The 11,929-nt window shown below is 38.6% G+C and overlaps 1 long non-coding RNA gene across 1 annotated transcript; it reads right to left on the bottom strand.

The window, feature by feature from the left end:
• Positions 1-463: 463 nt before the first annotated feature.
• Positions 464-1,609, bottom strand: LOC121243489. Its single transcript, XR_005936153.1, has 3 exons — positions 1,561-1,609; positions 655-717; positions 464-524 (listed from the first exon to the last, which is right to left on the bottom strand). It is a non-coding gene; the product is annotated as an uncharacterized LOC121243489 (long non-coding RNA).
• Positions 1,610-11,929: the final 10,320 nt, after the last annotated feature.

The following is an 11,929-nucleotide window of genomic DNA, read 5'->3' as shown; positions in this document are numbered from 1 at the left end:
GAGAGAGAGAGAGAGCGCAAGTGTGATGAATCCCTGGGATTTAAGCATAAGTATCAAAGATCAAATAAACACTCTAGACACTTACCATGTACTCAAAAATGAAGAAGAGTTCATTGTTTTCCCGGACAACCTCCTTCAACTTTATGATACTGGGATGATTTAATTTACGAAGCGCCTACAAAAGGCAATGTTACTTAAGATGCAAACAACACACACCATAGAATAATCCATACACGCATACGAAGGTTTGTAAACTATTTCCATTCAAATTTACTATAGGCCATACCTTTAGTTCTCGTAACTTTGTGTTCTTGCCAAAAGTAAAACTCTCTTTTTAATTTCTTGACACCAACCTATATATCAGAACCTCCAATATGGACACAAAATAAGATAACGTCTGCACATCTATGTCACTTTGTTGCCGAAAGAAAAGCAAAAAGAAACAGAATTATACCATCTTAGACTCAGTTTGGCATAAAGCCAATGGGGTGACAGAGGTAAGCTACTTTCTGATGCCACCTGATCTGCAATAATGAAAACTAACAACTCTTTACATCAGAGCAGAAACGGGAGGCAAAATGACAGTATGTAACACGCATATGACTCAATAGTTCATCCTTTTGGCAAGAAATAAATCCAACTGAACAATAATACCTTTCGACTCATCAAGCAACCCCATAAGTGCCTTGTCCTCTTCATTCCCTTCAGAAGCTTCTCCTAGAAAAGTAAGAATAAGATGAAAAACTTATTATATTAAGCTTCCATTTGCAAAGTGCAATTGGAAACAAACAATAGAGAAAGAAATAGCTTATAATTGTTGTCTTGAAACGTGTATAAGAGCTCAGAGCTCAATCGAAAACAGATAGAATGCTCCAAGCACTGAACCAAAACGCTCAGAGCTCTAAAATATGAAATATTTCAGCCAAATAAATAACTAACTTCCCAATAGCCATCCTCATGGGCCAACAAATCTCGGGTGTTGAGTGAAATGCGGAGATTTGTCAATAGAGCTTTGTGTTCCCAACTTAAGGGCCCAGAAGCGTATATTGCCTCTAGAGTGCTGCGATAAGCATGCAACTCTAATCTATGGATTCTTGCAGGTACATCCTCTTTCATAGAAAGGGGACATTTTCGTTCCTCATCTCCACAATTATAAAAGGAATCTGCATCACTACCAATAGGATCTGCATCTTGAGTAGGATCTGATAAATTATGACCAGTTTTGCAATTAGAATTAATATCTATACGTTACATACCCACAAAATGATCTGAAATATGACCAATAAAAGGGAATGAAAATCAAAAACGTATTTGCAGCTTGTATTGAAAACCCTAATTGACGGGATTGATTGCCCAAAAAAGAAAATGAAGTAGTACACCACAAACTATGATGCTCCAGATCAACAACCCCCAACCTCGCATTGAATCCAAATCTTGCGAACCATTGGCTACGAGGTTTTGCATTTTCGGAATCAGCAAAACCAATCAAAACCAATGAAAATCTGGAACAAATTCAAATGAAAAATAAAAACGAAGTAGAGTGGAAGAGCGGGTAAATACCTTTGAACGTCCAGGAGTGATCAGAAGGTTTAGATGAGATGAGATCATCCGGAAGATCGAGCTTGCCTCCCCCATTAATGAGTCGCAAGTGAACTCTTTAATAATGGGAACGAAAGACGAAGCCAGAGCAATGAACACGAAGGAAGCTTTATTTTCCTTTCTCATAAATATTCTTTTACAGCAACCAAAGAGACAAGTGAAGTTCGATGGCCAGACGGATTTAACGGAAAGTTAACATTACTGTAGTTCTGTTAAAATAAGAAATTTTCGTTTGATAGGTTCTTTATATATATAAAGAGATATGTGCGCACTGATCCTCTAGATCTCAACGACTAGCTAGCAGCTGGTCTCTCCCATTTGTAAAGTTGTTGCAATTTAGATAGATAATCCAGGAGGGAGATGAGGAGACTGATCTTGAGGTTTCTTTTAATTTGTAGTTGTGCTGTGTTTTTCTTCTCTTCTATGCATCATTTGGCAAGTAATTACTTTTTCTTTTTCTTTTTTTGTTTGATAACAAACCATGAACTTCATTAATCAAAAGAGGAATTACAAACATAAATCAAACCACAAGGTTTGAGATAAACAAATTTGAAATACAATCCCACCACATGTTGATTCTATCAATATTTCTCGCATATTTAGCAAGATAATGAGCAGCCTTGTTTGCTTCTCTATAAACATGTCTAAATAAACATTCCCCAAAACAAGATGACAACTTTTTAATCTCATAATAAAGGCCACCAAACTTGGAGCTTTCTATGTTATCCTGATGCAATGCTTCTATAGCTAGTAAGCAATTACTCTCCACTTGGATTTTCTCGATTACCATGCTTGCAGAACTGAAGACCATGGAAGAGAGCTAGCAACTCTACCTGCTCAGGTTTAGCAACTGCATCCTCCATAGAGCTTGCAGCCATAATAACTCTACCCGAACTATCCTTCAAAATTGCACCAGTACCAGCTTTCCCCATCTCTTCAAAGACAGCTCCATCAACATTCAATTTATGCACTTCAGGATCCGGTGGCTTCAATTTATATGCATCTCTCACTTGTTGCCTTGATTGTATCTAAGCCCCTTTTATCGCTTTTCAATAGTGAAACAGCATGTTCAGCAACTTGATGAGGAGAAATGAGAACCTGTTCGTGAATGTATTTGTTCCTCCTATACCAAATCCCCCACGCCAAAACAAAGAAAGTAGACAAATTTTCATATTGTTTAGCTTTACAGAAATTAAAAGCCAACTTAGAGGCATTCAAGAATTTATCAATCTCAAGGGCAGGGATATAATATGTCCAGATCCTCTTTAAATGCGCACATTTCACCAAAGCATGATATAATCCCTCATTTTCAGCATTACACAAATTACATCTCCCATCATTTGGGACGTGTTTTAATAATAAGTTCTCCTTTGTAGACAACACATCTTTACACGCACGCCATGCAAATATTTTAATCTTATTAGGCACATGCATTTTCTAAATTTTTTTCCAAACCACACTCTGGACAAGCGAAGAGGAGGTTGCTATTTACTCATTCCGGCATTTGTCCAAACATCGGGATTGGAAAAATCCATTACAGGCGTTTTGGAACAAAGTAACGGCGTTTATTTAAATGCCACTGCTAGTACAATGCAAAAAACTTAAACAATTAAATTCATTATATTGTGTGTGTGTGTGTGTGTGTGTGTGTGTGTGTGTGTGTGATCATGTTGCCTTTATTAGACTTAGCTCACCTAATTACTTGATTAATACAGTACATTAATTTACATATATACATGAAACTTCAATATTAATGTTTCTCATGTATTTCACAGGCCTCTTGTTCTTGTTCTATCACTTGGCCGCGAGAGGGATCAGCCAAATCCTGCTCCCCCACCACCTGGTGTTCTCCTCGGTAGCCATCCATGAATAGTGTGTATGTTTGTGTGTGTGTGTGTGTGTTGATGAAAAGAGTTATCAGACTAAAGTTGATGCCCATGGATGAAAGAGCTAGCTGAAGATTATTCTTCAGTTCTTGGGATCGATCTCATAATGTTTCTTGTATGCTAAATTAAGCTATATATGTCCCTATGTATAGTCATGTGAATTGGTACCTAAATCTTTTAGTTCTTAATTTATTGCCTTGTCTTTTAATTATTCCATTTCATAATATTTGTGTTATTAATTAAATGTTTGTTAAGTTTAAATTAAATATTATATTTCATTTTAGTGCTTTAATTTTTTAGATGGTAAGAGTCCAAGTATACATGATATATACAAGAGCAACAACTAATCGTCCTAGTTTAGTGATACAAGTCGTGAAAAAGAGAGCATATTGAGATCCATTGTCAAGCAAGGCTTTGCTATGTTCCGAGCATATTTTAGCTCATTTCACCAAGTGGAATTTGTCCCCCTCCCCCCCCCCCCCCAAAAAAAAAAAAAGAAGGTTAGAGTTTTTCATGCAATGAGCCACCTTGGTAGGGAGTAGAAATAATCATAGGAAGTAGATTGGCAAGTCGGAAATAGTAATTTTGAATAGGGAGACTCTACCACCTTTGGATAGTACATCCTTTTCCAACTAGCTAATTTCCACTCTATTTTTTCTAGAACATTATCCCAAATAGATATTTATTTGGGTGGAGCATCCAATGGGATGCCAAGATATTTTATAGGTAGCTAAAATATCTTGCATCCAAATGAAACCATACTCTCCACATTAGGAACATCCTTCACCAAAACTACTTATGATTTGGCCGATTCACCATCAACCTTGATACGACTTCAAAGCATAAAAGAAGAGCTCTCCAAGCTCAAATTTGATCATGTCTAGCCCTACAAAAGATTAAGGTATCATCAGCGAATAATAGATGGGATATGTTGAGAGTGCTAGTATTGGCCTCCCCCATTGAGAACCTAGATATGATCCATCCTCCACGACATCTAAGATCATCTTGCTAGATGATTCCATCACAAAACGAAAAGTAACAGAGACAAAGGGTCATCTTTTATCAAGCCTTATGAAGTTTTAAGGAAGCATTTTAGCGTGTCATTCACCAATATATAGAAGCAAGTCATAGAATTACAATGATAGATCCACGTACACTATTTCTTACCAAAACCACATCTATCCAGCTTGAATCTACAATCCAAGTATTAGTTGGCAACAAGCACTGAGTCAAGAATTTGCCTACGTTTCACAAAGGCATTTTGAGGCTTTGATATTAACTTTCATCACCTACTCAATTTATTCGCTAAAAGCTTGGAGAAGATCTTGTACATCCCACTTACCGAGATATTGAGACAATAATCTTTTACCTCTTCAACATCAAGTTTTTTTTTTTTTTAATGAGCACAATAAAAGTTGCATCAAGAATTTTTTTTATACCTTCCATTTTTATGAAACTCATGAAATACCCTCATTATGTCTTCTTTAAGCACTTCACAACATATTTGGAAAAAAGCCATAGAGAAGCCATATGGGCCTAGAGCTTTGTCACCCACCATGCTTTTTAATACTTCCCTAATCTTTGTCTCTTCATATGGCCTTTTGAGCTAGCCTACTTCCTATAAACCAATAACGTCAAAGGTAAACCAATCTGATCTCGATTTCCAAGAAAACTTTTTCGAGAGCACATTCTCATAATACTTGACAATGCAATTTGTGATCTCGGTTTGGTTGGAGGTAACCACCCCATCAATCATCAATGTCTCTGTGACATTGTTTCTCCTATGTGAGTTAGCCACCCAGTGAAAAAACGATGCATCTATCTCCTTCATTCAACCATAGTGATTTTTGTCTCCAAATATTTCTTACAATAGAGAGACCCTTTCAATGTCCGTTGTCACTTGGGTTTTACAAACCTTCTCCACTTTAGATAGTTCTATCTTCTCTCACTCCCTCCAAACCCTTGAGTTCCTTAAAGAGAGTATTCTTTTTACCTCTCACATCACCAAACACGTGTTCATTTCACACCTTCAAATCTTTCTTCGGGGACTTCAATTTGCAAGCTAAGATATAACTTGGGTTTCGATATAATCCACTACTATCGAACTCTATCGAGAAATCTTTCTAACTTCAACCACATATTCTTAAAATTCAAGCACCTGGAGCTTCTATGGAGACCTCCACAGTCAAGGAGGATAGGAAAGTGGTATGAACCCAACCTGGGAAGTCTCTTTTAAATAAGATATGGATAATGTGTCTCCCATTCTAATGACACTAGAAATCTATCGATCCTTGACCAAGAGGGGTGTTCTCGATTTCTTGACCAAATGAAAACTCTACCTGGAAGAGGAATATCTAGTAAATGATCTTGTTCAGAGATGAAGTTAGAGAAATCTACCATCACTGAGTTAAAACTAGAGCCACCCGATATTTCACTTGAGAACCATGTGATGTTGAAGTTGCCACCTATACACCAAGGTAAGTCCCATTTACTGCTTAGTCCTACCAACCCATCCCATAATACACTTCTAGTGCGATCTAGTTTGGACAATAGACCCTAACGAAAAACCCACTAATATACATCCACAATATTCTTAAGTGAGCAAGCCACTATAAAGCTCTCAAGCAATCCTCCATTATTTCTACTACTCTTTTATCCCACATCACTAAAATGTCACTCAATACTCCCTTGGATGGAAAGTAATGCCACCTCATTTTATTACAACCCCACAAACTCCTAATTATGCGAAGGGGAATAAATTCCAGCTTTATTTCTTACAAACTACAATGTCCACTCTCCATTTACGTAGTTGATTTCTAAATTTGATGATCTTTTCCTTCTCATTCAACCCGTTACATTCCATAAAAAAAATTTTGGTTTAACAAAACAACCTCCATTACCCTTCCCTTTGGTCTTCTATGGTTAGAGCTCATCTCTCTTGCCCCAGCATTGACTATTAGTCAAGCCTTTTTTAATTTGCTAGCTCTTTTCTTAGCTGAATTAAGGTCACTAGATGAGCTAAAATGGGTCTATCTAGCTTTTATAACTACAAGGAGGGATATTAATTGGTCCTCAAAACCTTCACACAAGATCTCCACACAATGTTGAAGCTCATTTACCTTGTATAATAGCCAATATGAGACTTGAGTGTTGCAGTTGTTGCTTGGGTGTAGAGAAAACAACAAAACAAATTCTTCCCAATAAACATCTTTACTGACCAAAGGACTTGCTTGTGCCTCACCCAACTTGTCTAAGTCATGATACAATACCTGTCCGGGGTGTTCCCTAAAACATTCTAGAGTTTCTTTCACGCCAGATTCCATAAACTGTTGTTGCAAACATCAATTTTGCTATTAGGTTGCGCAGGGATTTGCCTTAGTTTTTAGCCCAGACTAGAAAACGCGACCGAACCAAATGGTCCAAACTAGACCAAAATGGGGTTTGGTCATTTTTAGTCCTAATAGATGGGAAATTTTGGGAATCATTTCGGTCCCGGGGTAATATATTATATGAATCACAATCAATCATAAATTCATAATATTATGTGCAAAGATACATACTCTAGTATCTACACTTAATTAAAGTAATTAAGTAAATGTTTTGCAAAATACCTAAGTTGCAAGCAGGTGTGAAGTATCTATGGTCGATTATAATTTGACATTAACCATATATAAAATGTTAAATTTTAATATAGGTCATTATGCATTAAACATCATAATACAATTTACATAATCTTTAAAAAAAAGAAAAAAAAAACAATTTACATAATCTTAAGTACTAAGTAACTATTGACATGATAAATATAGTTATAATTAATATTTTTTTAATGATTTAGTTACATAATCCACATTAAAGAACTTACTTAATTTTAATTTTATTCATTTTTGTATTAATTTATCTGACAAAAAAGAAAAGAGGGAAAAAAATGTTTCTAGCTCATATGAACCAAATCAGACCAATTGGACTGACCGGACCGATAGCTAACAGTCTGATCCGGTCTATAGGGATAATCTGTCTGGTTCAGTTCGGTTGGGAAAAAGGGTGGACCAAAATTTTCGATCCGTGACCTCTCCCTTCTCCTCCCCCGGGACCATATTAGACCGATTACACCCTAATACTTGCAAATACTCTCCCCCAGCCCCAACCTAGTCAAATACTACCATATCGCATTATCTTGAATTTCTTCCTCCCTTGTAATACACTTAGTAGATCCCATCCACTAGTTGAACAAAGACTGGGCTCCTTATACCTTCTATTTCCAGGAACAACACTTTCTAGGGTGCAGCAAAAGTGTTCTCATTGATTTTGATATGCTGGATTACCATTTCTACTTTGAAAACCATCCGAGCGTTTGTTGGTCTAGTCGCCGGCACTAGCACCACCACATCGTCAGCCTCGATAGCAGCCACCACTCGCTTTCCTCGATCGATCATTTCTATGCAGTCTTTATCTGGAGTAACTTTGGCTCCAATGATTTGGTTGTAGCTCAAGAGGATGACCCAGTTCCAAAGACAGTGACTTGAATGTTTGGTCATGAAACTTCATCTTCCCTTTCTCGACCCACATTTTCCGTATTTCCCCTAAGCCCACAACTGATCTCATAGTCTTAGGAGACTCAAAACAAGCCATTTGTCTTTCATGACCCTAGCCCAAGCTCATATCCCACTTTATCCTATGGGTTAAACCGAACCCTCTCCCATAGTTATATCAGCTCATCTTTGATGCTTTGTATCGAAATTTTCTCTACAATGCGTTCCTTGAATAAAGAGCCACCATCCCACTTCTATCTCCATTGTTCTCCCGGCATCGCCTTTAATTGCTGTTGCAGAGCATGAAACTACATCTGCTTACGATATAGGGGTAACTTCACCACATGTAACTTTTGTGCATAGTTGTTGTTAAGAGTATCAATCCCCCTCCGTTCCTTCCCTTCGATTTTACCCATACTGCCATACATCACGCGAAGCTCCATTGCCATCTTCTTCCAACCTTTACATTCCATTTCTTCAGGGATGATGATGAGAGTTCTCCTTCCACCGCCTCTGTACTCTACTATGGTCAGATGTCTACCATATACATTAGTGGGCCATTGTGCAATATAAGCACTACTGTCTAGACTGGATGTTCTGATAAATTCCTTGTTACCATCCGATTGAGAGCATTCTTTCATAGTGTGTGTGTGTGTGTGTGTGTGTGTGTATTAGAGAAAAGCTACTTTGCCTCTCTCATTTGACCGCTCAAGTTTTTTTTTTTTTTTTTACTTAGAGCATTGGCTTTTTTTTTATAAGTAATCAAATATATTATATTCATAGAAATAAGCAAAGCCCAAGTACACAAGAAGTATACATGAAGAAATACCTAGTTAGAAGTTACAAAAGAAAGAAAAAGATCATGGATACTAAGTCCGTTACAATCTATGGCCCCCGCCCATGAGAACAATAATTTAAAAAAGACAACTTTTAGCTCTTCTAGTGTTCTCTCCTGGTCTTCGAAACTTCTTGCGTTTCTCTCCCTCCAAATACACCAACACAAACATATTGGGACCAACCTCCAAATTGCCGCTATCTGAGAATTGCCGTATAGTCCTCTCCAGCTTGCGAGAAAATCCACCAATCTACACGGCATAACCCAAGACAATCCAACTCTTGAGAAAAAATCATCCCACATGCCCTTGGCCACCTCACAGTGTAAAAGTAGATGATCAACTGACTCCCCATGTTTCTCACACATACAACACCAATCTAGGACAATAACCTGTCGTTTCCTCAAATTATCTATAGTAAGGATCTTGTCCAACAATGTTGTCCAAACAAAAAAGGCTGCTTTTGACAGGGCTTTCATCTGCCAAATACTCTTCCATGGATACATAGGCTTTCCGAGGTTCTTAAGCTTTTGGTAAAAGGATCTGACAGAGAAAATACCTTTCTTAGAATGATTCCAAAGCATCTTGTCACCGGTGCCCCATGATATGCTTGCAAAATATAATACCGCAAAGAACTCTGTAAAAGGCTCCAACTCCCAATCTTGGGCTGCCCTAGTGAAGTCAATATTCTATTGCAGAGTGCCATTTGAAAAGACCAAAAGATCGGCGATTGATGCCTCCTTTTCTCTAGCGAGCGCAAAGATAGTAGGGAAGGTATCTCGTAGGCAATAGTTACCACACCATTTATCAGACCAAAAGCAGACCCGTGAACTATCACCCACAACATGTTCATGTCCTCGAAAGGTTCCCCAAAGACTCCGAATGTTTTTCCACAACCCCACTCCATGAGTGCCTCGAGCCTCATTCGAGCACCATCCTCCCCAAGCTTCCCCGAACTGTGAATCTATAACAGATTTCCATAAGGCCTCTCATTCGGTTTGGTACCTCCACAACCACTTACCCAACAGAGCTTGATTGAATTTCAACAAGTGGCGAATCCTCAAACCTCCCCCAAACATTGGGGTACAAACTGTTGGCCAATTAACCAGGTGGAATTTGAACTCTTCCCCCAATCCCCTCTATAAGAAGTCCCTTTGTAGCTTCTCAATGCGGTTAGCCACCTTTGTAGGAAGTGGAAATAGAGACAAAAAGTAGGTGGGTAAGTTTGAAAGAGTGCTTTTGATCAAAGTTAACCTACCACCTTTCGACAAATATAGCCTCTTCCAAGCGGCCAATCTGCTCTCCACCCTTTCGATCACATCATTCCAAATCCTCACCAATTAAAAGGAGGCACCCAAAGCTAAGCCAAGATACTTCATAGGAAGCGAAGATATCTTGCATCCCAAAGTAGTAGCTAAAATTTCCACATCGGGGACAACCCCCACTAGCACTAATTCTGACTTTGCAAGGTTCATGCTCAAACCGGATACAGCAGCAAAACAAAGGAGTAATGCTCTCAAAGCTTGAACCTGGCCAAGGTGTGCACCACAAAAGATGAGCATGTCGTCAGCAAATAGCAAATGGGAAATGTTGAGATCACCATTCCCCACCGCAAAGCCATGGAGTAACCCCCCCGTCCACCAGACCCTCAATCATCTTACTGAGTGCTTCCATGACAAATAAGAAAAGTAGAGGAGAAAGCGGATCTCCCTGTCTCAGGCCACGAGATGAGTTGAAGAAACCCACAAGTGTGCCATTTACCAAGATAGAGAAACGAACTGAAGAGATGCAAAATTCTATCCATTTTTGCCATTTCTCCCCAAAACCACATCTACCAAGTAAGTAAAGTACGAACTTCCAGTTGACATGATCATACGCTTTCTCCATATCTAACTTGCAAAGTAGCCCGGGTACTCTAGACTTTAATCGACCATCCAAAACTTCATTTGCGATAAGTACCGAATCAAGGATTTGTCTACCTTTGACAAACGCATTTTGTGGCTTTGAGATTAGTTTTTCCACCACCGAGCTCAATCTATTTGTTAACACTTTAGAAAGAATCTTGTACACCTCATTCACAAGACTTATGGGGCGATAATCTCTCACTTCCCTTGACCCCACCTTTTTAGGGATAAGGGCTAAGAAGGTGGCATTGAGACTCTTTTCAAAGGTAGCATTAGTATGGAATTCATGAAAAACTTTCATTATATCTTCCTTGACCACCTCCCAACAAACTTGAAAAAATCCCATAGTAAAACCGTCCGAACCAGGAGCCTTATTGCTTGCCATACCTCTGATAACCTTGCACACTTCCTCATCTGTAAAAGGCCTCTCTAACCACCCTGCACTTTGCTAGTCTAGTATGGAAAAAGACAAACCATCCACTTTCGGTCTCCAGTTGTGCTCTTCAAATAAGAGTTGTTGATAGTATTGTTCAATGTGATTATTTATTACCAACTTATCCAAAGAAGCTGCCCCATCCACCATCAATATATCAATAGCATTGTTCCTCCTATGAGAGTTGGCCATCCTATGGAAGAATTTCGTGCATTTATCCCCCTCCTTAAGCCAGAGCACCCTTGATTTCTATCTCCATGAAATCTCTTCCATCAAAGTTAATCTTTCAAGATCAGCCACTACCTGATTCTTTCAAGTTTTTTCAAGTTCAGAAAGGGTTCTGGCCTCCTCCTCACCTTCCAAACCCTGTAACTCCTCCACAAGAGAACGCCTTTGCTGAGACACATTACCAAAAACTTGTTCATTTCATTGCTTCAGGTCCTGTTTCAGCGCTTTCAACTTTTTTGCCAAAATGAAGCTTGGAGAACCTTGGAAAGTGTAAGAAATCCACCATTCTCTGACCCTGTCCACAAAACCATCAGTTTTAAGTCACATATGCTCAAATTTAAAATACCTTAAAATACCTTCTACCCCATTGGATGCCTCCATAGTCTAACATGATGGGAAAGTGATCAGAGCATAAACGGGGTAATCTTCTTTGGACTAAATCGGGGAAGTGCGACTCCCAATCAGGAGTTAGCAAGAATCTATCAATCCTCGACCAAGATGGGCAATCACGGTTGTT

This window comes from Juglans microcarpa x Juglans regia, chromosome 8D (genome assembly GCF_004785595.1).
Source record: "Juglans microcarpa x Juglans regia isolate MS1-56 chromosome 8D, Jm3101_v1.0, whole genome shotgun sequence".
Classification (NCBI taxonomy): domain Eukaryota; kingdom Viridiplantae; phylum Streptophyta; class Magnoliopsida; order Fagales; family Juglandaceae; genus Juglans; species Juglans microcarpa x Juglans regia.
The sequence above is the reverse complement of the archived record's forward strand: the minus strand, read 5'-3'. Positions and strand labels throughout refer to the sequence as shown.